Source organism: Geotrypetes seraphini, chromosome 12 (assembly GCF_902459505.1).
Source record: "Geotrypetes seraphini chromosome 12, aGeoSer1.1, whole genome shotgun sequence".
Taxonomy (NCBI): Eukaryota; Metazoa; Chordata; class Amphibia; order Gymnophiona; family Dermophiidae; genus Geotrypetes; species Geotrypetes seraphini.
In genome coordinates, this window is record NC_047095.1 from 78,715,543 (window position 1) to 78,739,120 (window position 23,578).

Genomic DNA, 23,578 nt, shown 5'->3' on the forward strand with positions numbered 1-23,578 from the left:
GGTTCACCCGTCCTCGTATCCTTTGTTGGGTTTTAAGTTTGAGGGAGCCTTTTATTTTGATAGGTGCCTGCCTATGGGATGCTCCATTTCCTGCGCCTTTTTTGAGTTATTTAGTTCCTTTTTGCACTGGGTCACGATTCGGCGTGCGGGGAGGGATTCGGTGGTTCACTACTTGGACGATTTCCTTTTCGTTGGGGGAGCGGCTTCTGGTGATTGCTTCCTTTTGAAGTCCACTTTTGAGACCATGGCTGCGGAATTTGGTGTTCCGTTGTCGGTCGATAAGTCCGAGGGTCCGACTACGTGCCTCACGTTCCTGGGGATTGAGATTGACACCGTTGCAATGGTCACCCGTCTTCCACAAGGTAAGGTGCGGCAATTGTTGGATTTGCTATTGTTGGTTGGGGGTGCTCGTAAGCCAACTTTGCGATTGGTACAGTCTCTGTTAGGGTCTCTTAATTTCGCCTGTCGGGTCTTGCCCATGGGTCGCCCCTTTTCCCGTCGTTTGGCGGCGGCGACAGCTGGGGTTCGTGACCGTAGACATTTTGTGCGGATTTCGGCTGGGATTCGGGCTGATTTGCGGATGTGGTCCCTTTTCATCGAGCGTTTCAACGGTTCGCTTCCCATTCAACTGCCTGAGGTTACTAATCTGGATCTCGAGCTGCAATCTGATGCGGCGGGTGGGGTTGGTTTTGGTCTTTACTTCCAGGGCGATTGGTGCGCGGCGGCTTGGCCGGAGGCTTGGAGGCTGGCGGGCCTTACCCGTAATGTCACGCTGCTGGAGCTTTTTCCGTTGCTGGTGGCTTGTGAGTTATGGCCAGGCAGGTTGCAAGACAGGCGTGTTGTGTTTTGGTGTGACAATATGGGGGTAGTGGATGTAGTCAACAGGCACAATGCAAAATGCTTGCGGGTGACTGCGTTGATGCGCGAGCTCGTCGTGCGCTATTTGAAGCTTAACCTGTTCATTCGGGCGCGCCACGTTCCTGGAGTGCAAAACAGACTTGCTGACGCCCTTTCTCGTTTTCGCTTTTTGCAGTTTCGTCAGCTGGCGCCGGAAGCGCAGCCGGAGGGATTGCGGATGCCGGAGCATTTGTGGAGCCTGGTGGGGAGCGGATCTGGTATGTCTTACAACGCTCGGTAGCTCCGTCTACATGGGTCCGGTACAACAGGGGTTTTGTAACAGTATCTGGCTTTCTGCAGTCTCGAGGATGGACCCCTGGACCTGTGACCGAGATGCTGTTGGCTGACTTCTTGGCCTCGTCCCAGCTTCGGGGTTGCTCTCGGAGTGCGGCGGCGGGTCATCTGGCGGGATTCGCATTCTTTTGCAGGGCCCTCGGGTGGTCTTGCCCTTCGTCAGGGTTTTTGCCACGTCGGATGTTGGCGGCTTGGGGTAGGATGGCTCCGCGAGTTCCTGACTCTCGTTTGCCTATTACCCATGCCTTGTTGGTTAATCTCGTCAATGTGCTGCCTCGGGTGACGAGATCCGGTTTTGAGACGTGCTTGTTTCGGGCTGCTTTCTCTTTATCATTTTTCGGAGCGCTTCGGGTGGGCGAGCTGCTGGTCCACCCGTCCGATGTACAGGGCCTGCGTGGCCTACTGCGCAGTCAGGTGTGTATCTCTGGTCCCACGTTGCGAGTCTTCATTGCTCGTTCTAAGGCGGATCAGCTGGGCAGGGGGCGTACGTTGATCCTGCATCAGGTGGAGGGTTGTCCGTCTTGCCCCGTCCGATCGCTAGATGCCTATATGGCGATCCGTCCTTCTTCTGCCTTGGCGTTGTTGGTGCATGAGGATGGTGCGCTTCTCTCACGGTATCAGTTCCTGGCGGTGTTGCGTCTCGCTTTGGGTGAGTGTGGGGAGGACCCGGCTAGTTACGGCACTCACTCGTTTCGCATTGGGGCGGCCACCAGTGCGTTCGCGGCGGGGGTTCCGGACGCGGTCATTAGACGACTGGGTCGGTGGTCGTCGGATGCATATCGTGGCTATATTCGCCCGTCGAGTTCCACTCGTGTTGATTCGCGGTTGGGGGGATTGGAATAGCAGGTAGCAGGTTGGGGCATGGGTTCAGGGCAGTGATATGTTGCGGGTGGTAGGGTGGGGGGGGGGTCCCTGCATGGCTCCCATTTTACTAACTTTCGGATACTGGTGGTCTGTGTCTCACAGCGGGGTTTCCTTACAGGTGCTGTGCAGCGGGTCCTGTCTGTCTGGATTATCGGGCATTCCTTCGTCCACTGGGCCGGGGAGCGTGCTGTGGTCCGGCCTGACGGTCGACACTTGGGCCTCGGACATCGCGGTGTGTTTGTCTCCTGGTGGGGGCAGCGGGGCATGCGTTGGCACCAGTTGCTCCCTCTGCTGAATGATCTTCGGAGGCGCCCTCGTCGTCCGGATTTATTGCTTCTTCACCTGGGGGGCAATGATGTTGACGCCCTCAGTGGCAAACACCTTATCGATATGGTGATTGGGGATTTGGGAGTGGTCCAGGGTTGGTTCCCCGAGGCGCGGTTGGTCTGGTCTGATATCATTCCTTGACCCAGCCGATTGGCTTCTCGGCGGTGGACCAGGGGACTGGTCAAGGTTAATAGGCAGGTTGGTCGATGGGTGGAGTCCCGGGGTGGTATTCAGGTTAGACATGACTGGGTGGATGTGTCTTGCACGGGGTTGTTTTATAGGGATCGGGTACATTTGTCCGATATTGGTTGTGATTTGCTCTTAGATGACTTCGCCTCATGTTGTGAGAGAGTGTTGATCTCCTAGCCGCAGCTCTGTTCCTTGTGGGGTGGGGCCTGTAACTGGTTACTGGCCTGTGGCGGTATCCCGAGCTACTGGCTAATGGGGCTCATCAAGGGATGAGCGGTGGGCCGGCTGGGAGCCGTGCCTGGTGGGTCGGTTGACCCTGGATAATGGGGCATGTGTGGGACATGCCACCCCTCAGACCCTAGCTTAGATGGCGGGGTCGGGGGCCAATTACTTCTGATGTAGCTCGGGATCAGGTAACAATGGTGATACCATTGTTATGGGGTTTTTGTTAATGTTTTAATTGTGGCTGTTAACTTGTTATATTTAATTGTGTTAAATGTTTTACGAATATGTTATTATTCAATAAACAGGGCTGCGGCCAGGTGTTTACCAACTAGGTGTATATTGTCTTATTGGGATTGGGAAGAGGAATGCTGGTGGGGAGGGGTGGGGTTAAGTGTAACAGGAAGCGGGTCACTCCAGGTACCGCTGTTATAATTTCATGCTGCAGAGGACTCTTTAGGGGACAGCTCTGGCTGGAGGAGACCACAGACTCTGAGACAGAGAGTCTGCTTCCAAGGGGCTGGCTGCTTGGCCTGCATTTACAGATTGGGAACTCATGGACCGTTCCCTTGGGAGCATAGCTTGCCCCAGGTTTGCCTGCTAGTGGGTTTGAGCGCAGGCTGCATAGCTTCTTGGCAGTTTATCCAGGATCGGGACCGACTGCGTTCCTGCCCCCATGTGTGTGTGTGGTTTCTGGAGGGGGTCAAGGTCTCTGGCTGGGACATTGGGCCCATGAGGCAGTCCGAAGATACAGGCAGTCCAATTTCCAGACTTGTTGAGGCAGAAGATCTCCCTGTAAGTTGTTTCAGCTTCCATCGTGTAGCTCCCAGTGCACAGGTCTAGGATGATTCAGCACGACCATTTCATTGCAGCCGTTTCATTGCTGAATTGGCCACAATGAATCATCCATGGCATCATCTGACCTCTTGTGGGAGTGCTATGCCCATCCACACCTCCCAAAGTAGGAGCGCCCCCCCCCCCCAACATCTTCGCAAATTAAGAGCACCCCCAAAGTAGAAGCGTCCCCCACATAAAAAATAAAAGCACCCCCTGCATCCCCCCCCCCCTAAGGTAGGTGTGCCCCCCACATACCTTTTTAGGAGAGGAGGAAAAGAGGCATTGGTGGAGGGGGTGGATTAGAGAGGCACTGGCTCGAGGAGAGGCACCAGGGGGGAGAGAAGGAGAGGCACCAGCATGAGGAGGAGAGGCACTGGTGAAGGGAGGGGGGAGAAGGAGAGGCACGATTCTTTGCAGCCATGATGAAACATCCTACAATAAAACAGCCACATTAAATTGTCCCTTTCCGCCAGCACACAGCATGGCACAGTGAGTAACTTGATCATATATCTCTTTAGCTATCAATGACAATATTGTTATTAAGACTTAGCCAAAAGGAAAGATTTATAAACTATAAAGAGTTTTACCTCATGCAAAATTGTCATTTCTTTAATAAGACATTAACTATTTTTTCTGAGGCCCTCCAAGTACCGACAAATCCAAAATGTGGCCCTGCAAAGGGTTTGACTTTGAGACCACTGCTTCTAGCACATATCCCCTTCTTTCTCCTCCATTCTCTGCCAAACATCATTATCCCCTCTTTCTGCAGCCTACATTATGTGGAAGGATATGCGGGTGGCACACCAATGTAGCAGTCCTCATTCATGGTGCCCTTCAGAGCCACACCAAGTCACAGCCCCCAAAAGCTAACCTGAAGCAGAGTGAAAATGGAAAGCCAGGGTTCAGTAGCTGATTCAAGAGGAAGATCAAACTAAGCACCCTTCCTGCCCACCCATCTCTCCTGTACCTCTTCCTGCTGCTGCTCTTCCAGCATAATGAGCCCACTTAGTCCAACACCACTGTCTCCTACAAGGTGTAACAAGGACTGTTTAATTTTTATGAAAAAAAGGAAATGGTGCTAAGACTCAATCATAGGTTTCTATTTCAGGGCTGCCAAAGAGAAGCAATTTTAAAGATATTTTTCAGACTATGGCATGAAATACTGGCACAATCTTCTCCTAGTAAAATATGAAATAAACAAATTAATTCTGGTAACTACAGGGCTGGAGGAGAAGAACAAAATATAGCTATTGCCTACCCTTGATCCAGCCCAGCTTGTACAGAAATCTTTATTAAAATATTTTAACAAGTTTTCAACCTTTGTCTTTTTGGTTTAACTTCAGTCCTCTGTCTCTACTTATTCTTGGTTTTCTCTCTGTCTTCACACTCCTTCTTTTAAGGTTTCTCTTCCAGTCTTCCTCCCATGTCATCATCATTTCTCTTTCCTCCGAAGTTTTTCTCTACACCTCTCATCTCATTTTCTTCTAGTCTTACTCCCTCCTCCGTTCTCACCTTCATGTCTGTTCTGTCCACCATGACCCCCCCTTTCCCTCAGCTGCCCTTTGCCCAGTCCTCTCCATCTCTTTTATCTCCTCTTCTGTCTGCAACTTGTTCTCCTTCTTCCTCTTTCCTAGATCATGTCTCTTGCTAGCAGTGTTCCCCCACACAGCCCTCTCTCTGAATTCTCACCTTCACAGCTTATGTCCACTCCTCTCACACAGCTAGATTCACTAACCTTTTGCGATCCGTGGCCGTGTGCAATCTATGGCCGAGTCTTGGCGGGCGACCGATTCACTACAGCATCCTCATGCAAATGTAGTGATCAGACGCACGCCCCTTACCGACCCCATGGATCACTGCAGAGCAATCCAGACGCATGCGCAGATCATCCTTTTTGCCTGTAGGTGTGATCCACGTATGCGCCTGCTCTCTGCACAAGCGAGGTCAGCACAAGTGTGTGTGGAGGGGGAGGCTATGGACCAGAACGCTTGCCTACTGGACAACGGGACACTTTCAATGAAGTCTACTTTCAATGCAACCCACTTTTAACCCATGGGTTAAAACCGAGGGTTAAAAACACGGGCTCGCAGGGCAGCAAAGAGGCAGGCAGGGCAGCTCTGCTTTTTAATACTTATGCATACAAAAAGGTAGATTTGCATGACTTCATTTACTGAACGGCGGGATTAGCTCCCACTGCCGCTTCTCATTTGCTTCTATTTCAGAGCACCTGTAGCCCAGTTCCCCCTATGTGTGCACCCAGCAGGATCAGTATTTCATTTTGTTATCTATAAAGATATTTTTTCTATCGCTTTTCTGGTATGGAGGGTGGGTGTAATATGTTCGTGTCAGTCCAGAGAGGCAGGCAGGGCGGTAGAGACGTGAGCAACTGGTCCTCAGCAGTCACTTCTTTTTTGATCGGCCAGCTCAGTCGGTGTTCCTGATTTTGTTTAGTGAATCGCTGCCTTCCTACTTTTGCATGCCATTTCCCCTCATTTGCATGCGCGGATAGGATCGGGAGGAAGGTTAGTGAATCGGGTCGGGGTTGGAAACTGGTCGTAAACTGGTCGGGAGACGATCGGTGAGCTTAGTGAATCTAGCCCTCTGTCTCCATCATCCAGTCTCTCTTCACTTTACAGCTTCTCTCGCCTTCTTTCAACATTTCTTTCTTCAAGCCAGTAAAAAATGTAAATACCTTTACCCCCTTCCTTGCCCCTTTTATTCCTCTCCCAGTACCTCTCATTGTTTATTTGGGTTTGTTTGTTTTTGCCTTAACTGCTATAAGTATTACTTTCAAACTAGTAACCTAAATATGGATCGTGACCAACAATTTATAAGTCACTCAGAAACGTGAAACTCTTCAAGGAAGGATCGCACCCCCCTAGAAATGAACCAGAGTTTGTCTTCCAGTCATTGCAATGATTGGAAGGCAAACTCTGGTTCATCTCTAGGGGGGTGCGATCCTTCCTTGAAGAGTTTCACGTTTCTGAGTGACTTATAAATTGTTGGTCACGATCCATATTTAGATTACTAGTTTGAATGTGAGGTCAGTTCATACATTTTTGGATCTAAGCAATTTTCTGACTTCCACTAGTTTTTCAACTAGTATCATCCCTACGATTCCTGAAGGAAATTGATAAGTATTACTTTGGCAATATAGGTAAACTTGACATGCCAATAAAGTTACTGAATTTGTCTGTTCCTTTTGTCAATGTCTGCTGCATTTACCTTCCCCATTGGCAGCTGTAAGGCTGAATTACCTCTTCCCCTAATAAACATGAGTTCCAAAAATGGAACCATCTGAATTGGAAAATAGGAAATAGTATATTGGAAGAGGAACTGTATTTGAACACTGGTATTAATGGGCTAACAGGAAAAGTGATACATGTCTTATAAAAGTCATCATGTAGAAAAGAACTTTAATATTTCACTTAAGATATATATTTTAGGACAAGGAAGAGGCCTTGGGAAAAGTGGGGTTTGGGCAAAGGGTTAGGTTATTTCAACATCCTGCTACTCTAATTAAATATAAAGTTGTTACCTGTTAATGTATCAGTGCCACACCCATGGAAAATACAAGCCTGCATATAAATATGTTTCCAATTGTCTTCAGTTTGAATCTGTCGATGCCTTGGGTACAGAGTACAGTCAAAACTGCTGAAGCCCTGAGGTTTTTTTCCATTTTCATCTCTACCTACATGGAATATGTGATTGTACTGTGTAATTACTTTACAATTGTAGGTGAGAAGTGTGCATAGCAGTTTACTTACAGATAGTGCTTTCCTCACATTAGTAAACCCCTTTCCCCCATTTCAAAAATAGCATAATTTATACCAGCACTTCTTTATTAACAACACACACCAGGCTAGAGAGTTGCGCGGGGACAGAAATCCCACCCATCCCCGCCCGTCCCCATCAGGATCCTCTCCGTCCCCACCAGGATCCTCTCCGTCCCCACCCGTCCCCGTCAGGATCCTCTCCGTCCCCACCCATCCCCGCAAGGAATTACCTCCATCCCTACCCGTCCCCATAAAAAGCAGCAATTACTTCTGACAGAATCATCAATTCCACAGTTTCTTTTGCTGTTTTCCTTATGGAATCTCTTTGGTGGAACTCTTTTTTTGTTTTCTGTTCAAGTAAAGCTTAACCCCCCTCTTACCATCCCCTCCCTAACCCCAGATCCTACTTTTCCCTCTCTTGGAAACCTTCTCCGATCTAACGTTGTAACCCTTCTTCCATAACTCTTTTTGTAATCCGCTTTGAACCGAAAGGTAATGGCGGAATAGAAATATGTAATGTAATGTAATTAACTTGTAAACCCCCCTCTTTTACTAAGGCTGATGTGTCCATTATATTATATGGACGAACCCTTCTTCCAAAGCCTTCCATCCCCGTGGGAGTCCCGATGGCTAGAGGGGGGTCCCCGTGGGAGTCCTGTGGGCCAGAGGGGGGTCCCCGTGGGAGTCCTGTGGGTTATGGGGGGATTCCCACGGGACCCCCTTGGGACCCGCGGGATTCCCACAATCCCTGTTCCCATACAGACCTCTACACCAAGCTTTCAGCAGCCAACAGTAACCTCCTTGGCAGCACTACTTTGTCCATTCACCCTCCATTTTCCCTCTTTCTCCCCACTCTTATCTCCTTTTCTTCACTTCCATGCCTGTATTTCCCTTCACCCCTTTTTTTTTTTTTTTGAAAATCATTTTTATTAAGGAGTCAACAAGAGAGACAAGCAAATACCATATGAATACAGGCAAACAGCAACAGCCAAAAAAGAAAACATCAAGTATCAACGAGAAATAGAATACAGCATGAAACCACAAAGCTGTCCTAAAGAGGAAAACAGAGACAGCCTCTCTCCCATACCGGCTCCCCACATTTAAATCATAGCACACCCCCGCCCCCCTCCCTCACCCCTCTAAGTTCTCCCTTTCATCTCCCACTCTTTTACCCCTGCAATGCTTTTCCCCTTCCCCACAATCTTTCTCTTAAAATTTTAATTCACTACTCTAGGAAATTTATTCTTCTTTATGAGAGCCAATGCCCGACATGATGGGTCAGATTCAGTAAATAGCGCCCAAAGTTAGGCTCTGTTATTGAAAGGTCACTTGGACACATAAAGTCAGAGGCGTGAAGAAAGTACAAGAGGTTTATTACAGCATGCTGGACTCTAGTGCAGTAAACAACCTGTTTACCAGAGTGTCAGAAACAGGAAATGCACGGACTTTTATGCCCTTTTCACTAAGCATACGCAAACTAATATATGCAAAAACTACAATTTTCATTTGTTACTTCTATAACTTTTCTACAATTATTATTGGTCCTAAGCCAGCACTTATGATAGGTTCAGGGATACAACTTATAGTCCTATAGGACACTAGCTCATTTCTCTGCTTATCTAAATCTTACAGGTCTAAATGTTACATGTACAGAAGGGCAGGGTACATCATGGCTCAAACTCTTATCTATTTAGCTTACAATGTGGAAAGGTAGGGACATACATTTTAGGCAGATGAGGTCAGTAGATTGTACACTGTTTTCAGCTATGTAGGCCAGAGCAATATTTTAAACCATAGTTAACCATTTCATGACCCTACATTATGATTCATACTAAGACAGTATTCTGTAAAGGGAGCTCCGTGCACTTCCTGAGAAAGCTGGGTGCATAAGTCCAAGTATTCTATAATTTCTAGGAATGTCCATGCCCCCCCCCCCCATGGCTATGCTCCCTTTTTAGTTGCATGCTATGAAATATAGGCGCACATGTTATAGATTTGGGTGTAGGGCAGATGTGTGTGTAACTCATAAAAAGTGCCAACTATTGATGTACTATCTTCATGCTAAGTGCCCACACCGGATTTTTCCCACCAGGAATCATCCTTTGCTGAGATCTATGTGCCAATGCTGGCAATGGCTGTGTAAACATATGCATTTGCCTTTTATTTCCACGGTTCTGTTGCCCTTGTGGGGTAATAGAGATCTGGACCCTGATGCTTCCAAACTTTACTTGCAGAGATGGAGCGCTCGCAGTCTATGCTATATGCGAGATGTGGTGTCGGAGGAGGAAGTGCCTTGTTCTTTCCAGGACCTTCAGGTCTTTTGGAGGCCCAAGAATGGCTTTTCTACCGCCAGGTGTCTCATTAGCTCCACTCTTTGGACGCTGCTACTTTGAACGAGGACAGGGCGGATGTGGTGAGTGAGACCTTGACCTTGTCCCGCCGGACTCGGATTAGTTTATCTTTTCATTAAGTCAGTTTGGGCTGCTTCACCACACCTTGGGACCCTGAGATGGTGGCAGCTGTGTGGAACCAGGATCTGTCCCTGTCTGAACAGATTACGGGACCTGGAGTTCATCTTCTTAGGAAACATCTTTCTCCGAAGACTCGTTTTGTTGTGCTGCAGGAGCAGCACTTCAAGTTTCTTTTGCAGCTGCATGTATCACCATTTCGGGCCTATGTCTCTGGCTATTCCTCTCGTGCTCGGTGTCCTAAGTGCCAGTCCACCCCTGCAGGCTTGCTTCATATGTTTTGGTCTTGTGACCACATTCAAACATTCTGGTCTTTTGTAGCACTGTACCTGCATCTGCTCTGCGTAAGCTGATTCCTTTGAGGGCGGACGTTCTGCTCTTTTCTCAGGTGGTTTATTTGGGCTTGTCTAGAGGGGGTAACATGTTATTGCAAAAGGCCTCCTTACTGGCTCGGAAATGTATCCTTCTGTTGTGGTGCCAAACTGAAATGCCTACCCTTACTATGTGGAGAAATGAATTGTTTACTTTGTTGAAATTTGAATATCTGGATGTTCGGAGGGATGGTCCTGGGCCATGGAGGAAATTTAGGAGAATATGGGCTCCCATTTGGGAGGGATTGTCCCCTAGAGCTCGAAGTTTTTGTTAAACTTTTGACAATGGAGTGCGGGGGGGGGGGGCTTCTGGTGGGGGGTTTGGTTTCTGTGGGTCTTTGTGAAGGAATAACGCAAACGACCTCTCTGTTACTGCTATTTCCTCTTGTTTGTAGTTGGTTTGTTGTTGTATTGCTTGTATTTTTAAACAAAAAAAACAAAAACTTAATAAAAATTATGTTAAAAAGAAAAAGAAACCTTCTTTTAGCTCTCATAACTCCTCACGCTTCCCCTGAATACTTTGACCTCTTAAACCGTTTAGAAAAGATCTCAGAATAAAACTTCAAAATGCTCCACAGCTGCTCAAACAACTTCACACACAGATCCTTATATAGTTTCTCAAAATCTAGTTGCTATACCCAAGACAAACCTTAAAAGAATCCCAGCATTCATTCAGCAAGGTCCTCACTCTCTCATAACCAGTGTCCAACTGACTCGACCGTTTCTCACAGAATCCACACATGCACATCATTCCATGGAATCATGCCACTCGCATGCATTCACTTTTCACTCATGCACTATTCTTATTACTCTAACTGTTCCTCTCTTCCCCACCTGATTTCCTCTCACAAACTGTCTCTGAGCTATTTTTTTAATTCAGGGACTTGCAAAAATTTAACGACAGTCATGCCAGGACCGTCACTGCTCCTCCGTACTATCTTGTTCCTCTGCGCACAGGCTTACAGTAGCTGCTTATGGGCTGGCCCCCTCCTATTGCTGGGTCTCTCCTATTTATTTATTTAATTATTATTATTTTTTTTTAACCCGTCCTCCCAAAGAAGCTCAGAATGGGTTACAAATCATACTCAATCATTTTCCCTATCTGTCCTGACAGGCTAAGAGTCTATCTAATGTACCTGGGGCAGTGGATTAAGTGACTTGTCCAGGTCACAAGGAGCAGCGCAAGGTTTGAACCCAGAGTGCTGAAGCTATAGCTCTAACCACTACACCTAGGCCCTCACAGCCTCATCACATCCTGCCCCCCCTCCCCTCCAGCCAGGGCTACAGCCATCCCACAGACTTTTGAGGTCACCCATCTCTAATCTGGACACCCCCTCAGAGCTCTGATGCACCTCCCGCACCATTGAACCCAGCAAGACCCCCAGCGGCCTACCTGGATTCTTCCTCGGTACCTAGCTGTGGCCTGGCCAGGTCCCCGAAACAATTTTGCCCTCTGGTGACCCTCCTCAGCCTTCCCCCAGGCCCTCCTGTGCTCTTCCTGGCCTGGGCCTTGTCTTCATGTGTGCTGACACATGCGCCCGTTACCAGCACACATTACTGTTGTGCTTTGGCCTTCTCTCTTTCTTCTGCACATGCACTTAAGGCCTTCTCTGGTCCTCCCAGTGGCCGGCAAACAGCTGACTGCCACACTGTGCTGCTGGGAAAGAAAACAAAGCTGCTGTTCTATGTGGTTCAATCTGCCCAGAGCACCCAAATCTCCAGGTCATGGCAGACCTGTGATTTTGCCCCTCTTCCTGCCTTCTCAGGTCCCAAGTCAGCTAGACCGCCTCCTCAGGTGGGATATTATTAATTACTTAGCTTTCATCCCCTTAAAAGATAGTCATTCATTACAACACCTTCCTGATCCCAAAACATCATGGCCATGACCTTTCCTGTTGACCTTTGGGTCTTGAATTTCCTTGGCCTTGGAGAAACTTAATGCTGCCATTGCATGGACTTGTTTTGTCTCAGGATCATAGTGGTGTAACCATGTTTCATCAACAGTAACTAGTCATTCCAAAAAGTTGAACCAGCTCACTAAAAATACTGCAAAGTCAGCTTGAAAGTGTCTACTTGACATCGTTTCTCATCAGCATTCAAACATTTGAGCACCCACTTGGCTGACAGCTTCTGCATACCCAGCTGCTTGTGGATTATACAACCAACACGTTCCCTGGATATCTGTAGTGTCTCAGCAATCGGTTTAGCTGATATTGGCCAATCTGCCAAAATCAGGTCATTGACATGGTTGACAATTTCAAGAGTTGACACTGTTTGAGGTCTCCCAGACCTTGCTGCATCTTCAATCTCAAAATCTCTATGTTGAAAGTTTGCAATTCTCTTCTTCACCTTGGAGTATGATGGGCATTTGTCACTGAATATGTGCATTATATATTCATGGATTTCCTTTGGAGTTTTCTTCTGCAGGAATAGGAACTTCATGATGGCTCAGAGTTCCACACTTGAAAATTCCACACTTTTCATTGACATGATTCAAACAATGATCTGAAACAATGTCAAAACACAGCATTACGATTCTGCAGATTGGCACTTTGCAAAATAAAATACTCTTTTCAACTACAGTGGCAAAATAATGCTCAGAATTCAAGAAGTTGGTTGGGCTGAGAACTTTTCAGCACCCCCTTGTAAAATGTGATCAGTGAAACTCACTGAACCCAAAGGAACAGATTGTGCTCTTTGACTTGTATTAATGTAGTTTAAAAGTACAAATAGTTCCTTCACACTAAGGAAGGCAAGTTTTCCTGTGTACAACTGTGACATTCCACTTAATTTATGATGCCCCTTATTTACTTGGAAACAAACAGGAGAAACTGCCTTCACACTGGTGAACAGAAAACACAACAATTGGTGTTCAGTCTCTTGACTGCGGACAGTAGCAGACGCCGTCCATTAGAGCTAATGGTCCAGTGGTGGCCAGGTCATGAGGGATCCCTCCCGCCTCCTGCCCCAGCCGATTCTAATTATTTTTATCTCCCTTCTGCCTCCCCTGCGTGGTGACGGGATAATCGCGTGCCAGACGCCAGCACGCTGACAATCCAGCACCGACAATCCGGCGCAAGACAGAAGCGCGCGGTGGAAAAAGTAATTTTTAAAGAGCTCTGACTGGGGGTTTGGGGTGGCAACCCCCCCACTTTATTGGTTAGTGTTCGCGCTGACGTTGTGGGGGAGTGTGGGGGGTGAAACCCTCCACATTATAGAGAAAACGGAACTTTTCCCGAAAAAAATCAGAAAAAGTTCAGTTTTCGCTATAATGGAGGTTTCCAACCCCCCGAACCCCTCTCCAACAGCAGCACGAACACTAACCAATAAAGTGGGGGGGTTGCCACCCAAAACCCCCCTTCGGACCTCTATAAAAGTTACTTTTTCCCCCGCGCGCTTCTGTCTTGCACCGAATTGTCGGCGCTGGCGTCTTGCGCACCACTGTCTATGAACCCCCCTGCGTACCTTAAGTATCCCTGGTGGTCCAGCAGTGAATCGCAGCAGGAGCGACTTTTCTTCCTGCCCATGCAGAGCCACTAGCTGATTGGCTTCTGCGAGTTCTTGTCTAATTTATCAGCACCTAATTATGACACCCTACAACACCTAAGTCAATCACTCCTACATTTCAGTTAGGCATTGTTGGGTGTTGCAGGGCGCCTTGACTTAGGCGTCGTTAGGAGTTACATGGAATTCTGTGCAAAACCTAAATCATTACATTGTTTAAATCAGTTTTTAATGACATGATCAATTACCACACCATTTAAACCAATTTAGTTCCACACGAAACTTAATTAGGCATCACTAGGCGGCCGTGATTAGGGCGCCTAACCTAGGCACTGTTTAGAGAATCAGGCCCAGAGTGCCAAAATGGTGTCACCGTATTCTCAGAGTGATCATACATTTGAAGGTTAATAATTTAATGTACTTTTATGTTTTCAAAGAATGGGAAGTATAAACCAAAGAGAAAGATAGAATGGAGGTGGCTTATATTCACAGATAAGATAAATCTTTTCCAATGTAAATGTATGCATAGATGTTCTAGAGAAGACAGGAAAATAATTTACATGCCTTTCTACAAATCAGTGGGAAACTATATCCCCAGCCATGACTCTACATGCTTTCCCTACCTTTCTGTGTTATTATAAGAAAGCAAAAATTGATTCCCCGTTGCCCTGATTCCATCACGGTACCATTACAGGTATCAGCAGGAGATAAATGAAAAGTAACAGCATCACACGTACAGTATCCCTCTGGGAATATCAAGAAGACATGAAAGTGTGAATGAATAAAAAATGAAGGTTTATTTTTAAAAGGCAATCCTTTATGAGTTAGATTGTCTGTACAGTATGAAACCAATGTTTGGCACTAAATACTCTCAAGAAAGCTATTATAAGTATTTTTAATCTTAGCAGTTTGAAAAATAATGTAAAAATGCACCCATTTGAAGTCTGCTGTTCTATTATCTGCTGTTATCACGGCATGTTTCCTGACACTGCTGGCAATATTAATAATGGCAAAGGCTGCACAATGACAAAGGGTATAATAACATTTTTTAGAAGTACAAAAAAATGTTAATTGTGGTCATATGCTGACCTCTGACCTGCTTTTCAGTACTCCATAAGCAGAGAGAAGAGATTGAAAAAAAAAAAAAAAAAAGCCACCCTCTGGCTCCAAAGAAAAGAAACATTTACAACTATCACTACAACTACTTATTATTTCCAAAGCACTACCTGGTTATACAGTGTATAAAGACAACTCCTTGAAGTAATCCCCCATCTGAACAAAGTTAGCTATTTTTGAAGTCTAAAACCTTCACTTTTAAATGAACCCCTAGCATAATATTAAACCACACCATTCAGTGATCACTGGATGCCACCCATTATAACATTAGAAACACTCTTTCCATTCATAAGCACTAAGTCCAGTATGGCCCCATTCCATATGGGTTCCATTACCAACTGCTGGAACAGTTTTTCCTGTAGAGAATCCGAGATCTCCCTACTATCAGTCTCTATGAACAATGTCTTCATGACTGCCATTAAATCCAAATCAGCCATCAAATCCAAATCAGCCTCCTCCATCACAGCCTCTAGATCCATACTACAGGGAACTAGTATATACAGTTTTCCAGATGTTGCCCCTTTTTCTAATTTGTGCAGAGGTATTTAATGCTTTACTTATCTGAGGGTTTATACTTACCTGGAGCTTTGATTACTCAGCCCCAATAATTCTAGTTTAAAGCTCTCTTCAGTAGGTAAGCCAGTCTGCTGCTGAAGATACTTCTTCCCTTCTTTGATAGATTCACACTATCTCTGTTCAGCAGCCACTGGAAAATCAGCCGACAAAGGTTAGTGATCAATGGAGATCGCTCTGAGGAAAGGGATGTTACCAGTGGTGTGCCTTAAGGTCCTGTACTTGGGCCTGTTCTTTTTAACATTTTTATAAACAATATTGCTGAAGGGTTGTTGGGTAAGATTTGCCTCTTTGCGGATGATACCAAAATCTTCAATAGAGAAGACATGCTGGATGGTGTGAATAACATGAAGAAAGACCTGGCAAAGCTTGAAGAATGGTCTGAAATTTGACAGCTAAAATTAATGCTAAGAAATGCAAGATCATGCATTTGAGCTTCAAAAACTCGAGGGAACGGTACAGTTTAGGGGATGAAGAACTTATGTGCATGACAGAAGAGTGGGACTTGAATTGTATGAGATGATCTTAAGGTGGTTGAAAAGGTGATGGTGAAAGCTAGAAGGATGTTAGGTTGCATAGGGAAAGGTATGGCTAGTAGGAAAAAGGAGATATTGATGCACCTGTATAAGACTTTGGTAAGACCTCATTTAGAATATTGTGTACAATTCTGAAGATATAGAAAGGATGGAGGCGGTCCAGAGGAAGGCTACTAAAATGGTATGTGGTCTTCATCATAAGGCGTATGTGGACAGACTTAAAGATCTCAATCTGTATATTTTGGAGGAAAGGCCGGAGAGAGGAGAATGTAAATGCACATGAGTCGAATCTCTTTCATTTGAAAGGAAACTCTGCAATGAGAAGGCATAGGATGAAGTTAAGAGGTGATAGGCTCCAAAATAATCTAAGGAAATACTTTTTTTTTACAAAAAGAGTGGTAGATGCATGGAACAGTCTCCCAGAAGAGGTGGTGGAGACTGTGTCTGAATTCAAAAGGACCTGGGATAGGCACGTGGGATCTCTCGGAGAGAGAAAGAGATAATGGTTACTGCGTATGGGCAGACTAGATGGGCCATTTGGCCTTTATCTGCCATCATGTTTCTATCCCATGGTCCAGGAAGCCAAAATGCTCTTGGCAGATATTATGTGCTTAATTGCCATTATAGAATTTGCTGTTTGGGCCAGATTCTATAAACAGCATCTAACTCGGTAAGCACCTGGGAAAACAGCACCTATTACATGTCAATCAAAGTTAGGCACTGTTTGGAGAATCACACCTAGCAGTACCTAAATCAATGTAGGCATAGGCTTTGTAATGGGGAGGCCTCAGGAGCATGGCTCCCTCAAAAATTGGCGAACTCCCAGGGATAGGGTTACCAGACATCCAGATTTCCCCAGATATATCCTCCTTTTGAGGACATGTCCAGGGGTCCGGACGGCTTTTCAAAACCTGGCACTTTGGGTTTTAAAAAGAAATCGCATCGGGAGGGGGCATTCACACACACACGTATGCAATGCAGTGATGTCATGCACTCACACATGCACATGACATTATGCACTGATGCCTTCCTGCCCAATGAATAGGCAGCAGGAGCGGGGCTGGGGACAGAGTTGAGGGCAGAGCTGGGGCAGGCATGAGTAGAACTGGGAAGACCTGGTAAAATCTGGTAACCCTACCCAGGGAATGCTGCGGGAACAGTAGACCATTCTGCGGTAGTGCCACGGGAACAGGAACCCTTCTCGTGGCATTCCTGTGGTCGGTGTCTCCTTCCCTCCCCCGGACAACCCCCTTACGACATGCCTACCTACCCTGCCGGCAGTGCTTTGTCTTATATGCTAGCACTGGTGGCCAGCTGGCCAAATGAGTCTCCTCTGACTCTACAGCAGTTGTAGGGTATTCAGGAACAGGAAGGGATGGACAGATAGATAGACCCAATCAGGGAGGGAGGGAGAGAGAAAGAGAGACCCCCAACTAGGAAGAGAGAGCGAGAGAGAGACCCAACCAGGGAGGGAGGAAGAGAGAGAAATACATCCAACCATTGAGGGAGAGAGAGACCCAACTGGGGGTATGGGAGGACAGAGGGTCAAACACTGGTTGGCAGGCAGAAGGCAGAGGGTTGGAGTGAAGGGTCACTACTCGGGCTGGAGGAAGGTCACGAGTGGAGTTCCGCAGGGGTCTGTACTCGGACCGCTGCTGTTCAATGTATTTATAAATGACCTGGAAACGGGGACGAAGTATGAAGTTATCAAATTTGTGGATGACACTAAACTCTGTAGAAGGGTTAGAAATGTGGAAGAGTGTGAGGACCTACAAAGGGACCTAAACAAACTGGAGGAGTGGGCGAATAAATGGCAGATGGACTTCAATGTAGGGAAATGCAAGGTCATGCATATAGGGAGAAAGAACCCGATGTTCAGCTACCAAATGGGGGGATTAGTATTAGAGGGAAGTAACCTTGAAAGAGATTTGGGTGTACTGGTGGACACAACAATGAAGTCAACAGCACAATGTGCAGCAACCGCGAAGAAGGCAAACAGAATGTTGGGTATTATTAAGAAGGGTATTACGACCAGAATGAGAGAAGTCATCCTGCCGTTGTATCATAGAAACATAGAAACATAGAAATTGACGGCAGAAAAGGGCTATAGCCCATCGAGTCTGCCCATACCAATGACCCACTCCCTGATTCTTACTCTCCTAGAGATCCCACATGAATATCCCATTTTCTCTTGAACTCTAACACGCTGCTGGCCTCAATCACCCTCTGAGGCAGCTCGTTCCAATGATCTACCACCCTTTCAGTGAAGAAGTACTTCCTCGCATCACCCTGAAATTTCCCTCCCCTGATTTTCAGCGAGTGTCCTCTGGTTACTGAGGGCCCTGTAAGACTGAAGATATCATCTTTCACCTCTATACGCCCAGTAATATACTTAAAGGTCTCAATCATGTCCCCTCTCTCTCTTCGCTCCTCCAGTGAGTACATCCGCAGTTTTTTTAACCTTTCTTCATACGTGATTTCCCTGAGCCCCAAAACCATCCTGGTAGCCATTCGCTGAACCGACTCAATTCTCAACACATCTTTTCGGTAGTGTGGTCTCCAGAATTGAACACAATACTCGAGATGAGGTCTCACCATGGATCTGTACAGCGGCATTATGACTTCAGGTTTTCTGCTGACAAAACCCCTACGGATACAGCCCATCATTTGTCTTGCCTTGGACGATGCCTTCTCTACTTGATTGGCAGCCTTCATATCGTCGCTAATGATCACTCCTAAGTCACGTTCCACCGTGGTCCTGGACAAGGTTTCACCATTTAGTGTGTAAGTTCTGTGTGGATTTTTTTTGCCTAGGTGCATTACTTTACATTTTTTAGCATTAAAGCCCAGCTGCCAAGTTGATGACCACTGTTCAAGCTGTCTTAGGTCCTGCGTCATAAAGTCAGGCACACTGCTTTTGCCAACTATGTTGCATAGTTTGGCATCGTCAGCAAACAGTGATACTTTTCCTCTAAGTCCTTGGGTCAAATCTCCTATGAATAAATTGAATAGAATCGGCCCTAAGACGGAGCCCTGAGGTACTCCACTCATCACTGCTGACGTTTTGGAGGGGGTACCATTTACCATCACCCTTTGAAGCCTACCATCTAGCCAATCCCTTACCCATGTTGTGAATGTATCCCCTAATCCCATCGAGTACCTGGAGTACTGTGTTCAGTATTGGTCACCGTACCTTAAGAAGGATATGGAAATACTTGAGAGAGTCCAGAGGAGAGCGACACGAATGATTAAAGGCATGGAAAACCTTTCATACACTGAAAGATTGGGGAGATTGGGGCTCTTCTCCCTGGAAAAGCGGAGACTCAGAGGAGACATGATAGAGACCTACAAGATCATGAAGGGCATAGAGAGGGTAGAAAGGGACAGATTTTTCAAACTTTCAAAACATAAAAGAACAAGAGGACATTCGGAAAAGTTGGAAGGAGACAGATTCAAAACGAATGCTAGGAAGTTTTTCTTTACCCAGCGTGTGGTGGACACCTGGAATGCGCTTCCAGAGGACGTAATAGGACAGAGTACGGTACTGGAGTTCAAGAAAGGATTGGATAATTTCCTACTGGAAAAAGGGATAGAAGGGTATAGATAGAGGGCTACTGCACAGGTCCTGGACTTGTTGGGCTGCTGCGTGAGCGGACTGCTGGGCAAGATGGACCTCGGGTCTGACCCAGTGGAGGCATTGCTTATGTTCTTATGAGAGACCTGACCGTGGAGAGACAGAGACCCAACTGGGGGGGAGGCGGCAAAGTGCATAGAGACCTGAGTATGGAGGGAAGGAAAGAGAAAGAAAGGGAGACCCAGCTCTGGGGGGGAGGGAAGGATGGGGGGGCAGGAATACCCAACCACAAAATGGGAGGGAGAGAGAGAGAGAGAAAGACTGGGATACTAGTGAGGGAGGGTAGGAATATGAACCCCTAGCTGCATTCATAGTAAGATGAGTACAAATTTTAAAAAATAATAATTTAAAATAAAATACTGTTAAAAACCGATGACAATTTTGATGCAAATAGTCTGTGTGTACCGCTGAGGTCTGTGAGTGACTTACTTAAGGTATTGTGATACTAAGAGTATATTGCTGATATAATTCTTAAGAAAATTGCATGAGAAGTATAGTGCCTGGAACATAGGCACCATAATGGGGGGCCAGGGCCTCCCCAATAATTTGATCCCTGGTGGCCCAGGGGAGCAGCAGGCAGGAGTGAGCTTTCCGTACGCCTGCCCACTGCTAACCCGGTCGGCGGCAGTTGGTTTCTTCTGCTGCTGAGCGGCAACCAGCAGGAGCACACTTTGGCATTCCTGCTCAGCGCTCAGTGGCTTCTTTGACTGGCTTCCATGAATTCTCACATAGGGGTTATCTGTGTTCTGGTAGGAATGAATGTTGAGAAGCATACAGTGTGCTTTGTGTAGTTTAATTTTGTGGTTAACCATTATGTATTGTTAATAAGATTATATTCTGTGTATATATGAAAAATGAATGGAAAAAATGGTATTACAATTACAGTGGAACCTTGGTTTATGAGCATAATTTGTTTCAGAAGCATACTCATAAACCAAATTACTTGTATATCAAAGCGAGTTTCCCCATAGGAAGTAAGAGAAACTCGCTTGATACGTTCCTACCCACCCCCACCCACCGAGGCCAGCAACACTGATCCACCCCCCGAGAACTGGCATCGCGCCCCCCCCTTGCGCGCTAACCGGCACCCCCTGCCAGAACAGCATTCAATCTTACCCCCCATCTGGCACCAGCACGCAGCCCACAGGATGTGGTGGCGATATCCGAGACCTGGCTCAGGACCCCCATGGGTGGGACTTGGTCATACCGGGTTACAATTTGCTTCGCCGAGACAGGGAGGGCAAAATGGGAGGAGGGGTAGCACTATATACCATAGATGACATTAAAGTCACCAGAATTGCAGATGTCAGGTACACAGGGGAATCCCTTTGGGTGAATTTGGCCAGGGGGAAGGACAAATGCCTATATCTTGGTGTAGTATACAGACCCCCAAGACAACAGGATGACCTGGATTTGGAATTAATTGGAGATATAGAGAATATCACCTTGCGTGGGGACACAGTATTACTAGGTGACTTCAATATGCCTGATGTGGACTGGACCACACTTTCCTCTGTGACCAGCAGCAGCAGAAGGCTTTTAAACTCTATTCAGGGAGCAAGACTCAGGCAACTCGTATTGGAGCCAACAAGGGATCGGACAATATTGGACCTGATACTTACCAATGGAGAAAGTGTCACAGAGGTCTCGGTGGGCGACACGTTGGCCTCCAGTGACCACAACATGGTATGGTTCAATCTCAGGAAAGGTTTCGCCAAATCTAACACATTAACCAAGGTCCTCAGCTTCAAAGACACCAACTTCGAGGGCATGGGGGATTTCATCCATCAGGTGCTGCTAAACCGAGCAGAAACAGATAATGTAGAAGTAATGTGGTCAACTCTGAAAGCTACCATACAAGAAGCAACCACCCGCTATATAAAATCGGTAAGTAAACGGTGAAGAAACAATAAGTCACAGTGGTTCTCTGCAGGGATCTCAGACCTCATAAAAGAAAAGAAGAGAGCGTTCATCTCTTACAAACAATCAGGGAAGCAGGACTCTAGAGAATACTATCTGGCCAAGTCAAGAGCCGTCAAAACAGCGGTCAGAGAGGCCAAATTCCAAATGGAGTAGAATCTAGGGAAGAACATCAAGAAGGGCGACAAATCCTTCTTCAGGTACATTAGTGACAGAAACAGAAACACAGGCGGGATAGTACGCCTTAGGAAACCAGACGGGAACTATGCAGAATCGGACTCCGAAAAAGCTAAACTTTTAAATGAATACTTTTGCTCAGTCTTCACCCGTGAGGCGCTGGGATCCGGTCCTCAGCTGCAGACAAGGAATAGCTCGGTAGACCTGTTTTGAAATTTCGTGTTTACGCCCAGCACTGTCCACTGTGAGCTGTCTAATCTCAAGGTTAACAAAGCAATGGGGCCAGACAACCTACATCCCAGGGTACTCAGGGAGCTAAGTGACGTCTTTGTGGAACCGCTATCCACGCTCTTCAATCTCTCACTTAGTACAGGTAGAGTCCCGTTGGACTGGAAAATGGCTAACGTCATTCCACTCCACAAAAAGGGATGCAGGACGGAGGCGGCAAACTACAGACCGGTGAGTCTCACATCAATAGTGAGCAAGCTAATGGAAACTCTAATCAAACGCCAATTGGATACGATCCTGAATGAGGGGAATCTACGAGATACCCGTCAACATGGATTTACCAAGGGGAGGTCCAGCCAATCCAACCTAATCAGCTTCTTTGACTGGGTGACGGGGAAACTGGATGTTGGCGAGTCCCTGGACATCGTATACTTGGACTTCAGCAAAGTATTCGATAGCGTACCACACCGCAGGTTGCTGAGCAAGATGAGCTCTATAGGATTGGGAGACACATTGATAGCATGGGTTGGGGACTGGCTTGGAGGTAGGCTTCATAGGGTGGTGGTGAACAGCACCCCCTCCGAAACGACGGAGGTGATCAGTGGAGTGCCACAGTGCTCAGTCTTGGGCCCAATCCTATTCAACATCTTCATAAGAGACTTGGCTGAGGGGCTTCGAGGTAAAATAATGCTATTCGCCGATGACGCCAAACTATGCAATGTAGTAGGCAAGAACACAAGAGGCATAAGCACAGTGCCTGACGGAAACTCAAGGCCCAACAGTATGGTGCACGACCTACTCCTACTGGAGCGCTGGTCCAGATCCTGGCAACTAATTTTCAATACCGAAAAATGTAAAGTCATGCACCTTGGCAGCCAAAATCCATGCAAGACTTACACCCTTAATGGTGAGATCCTAGCGAGGACTGTAGCAGAACGTGACTTAGGGGTGATCATCAGTGAGGACATGAAGACTGCCAAGCAAGTGGAGAAAGCTTCATCTAAGGCTAGACAAATCATAGGTTGTATACGTAGGAGTTTCGTCAGCCGTAAGCCTGAAGTCATTATGCCATTGTATCGATCCATGGTGAGACCCCCATCTGGAATACTGTGTACAATTCTGGAGGCCGCATTACCGCAAAGATGTGCTGAGATTTGAGTCAGTCCAGCGAATGGCCACCTGGATGGTCTCGGGACTCAAGGATCTCCCGTATGAGCAACGGCTGAAAAAATTGCAGCTATACACACTCGAAGAACGCAGAGAGAGGGGAGACATGATCGAGACGTTCAAATATCTCACGGGCCGTATCGAGGTGGAAGAGGATATCTTCTTTTTCAAAGGCCCCACGGCAACAAGAGGGCATCCGTGTAAAATCAGGGGTGGAAAACTACACGGTGACACCAGGAAATACTTCTTCACCGAAAGGGTGGTTGATCGCTGGAATAATCTTCCACTACAGGTAATTGAGGCCAGCAGCGTGCCTGATTTTAAGACAAAATGGGATCTTCACATGGGATCTCTTCACAAGGTAGGGGAGGGTTATTGGGGTGGGCAGACTTGATGGGCCGTGGCCCTTATCTGCCGTCAGTTTCTATGTTTTCTATGCCCGTGCCAGTGAAAGAGGTTCCTGACTCTTGCCTGGGCA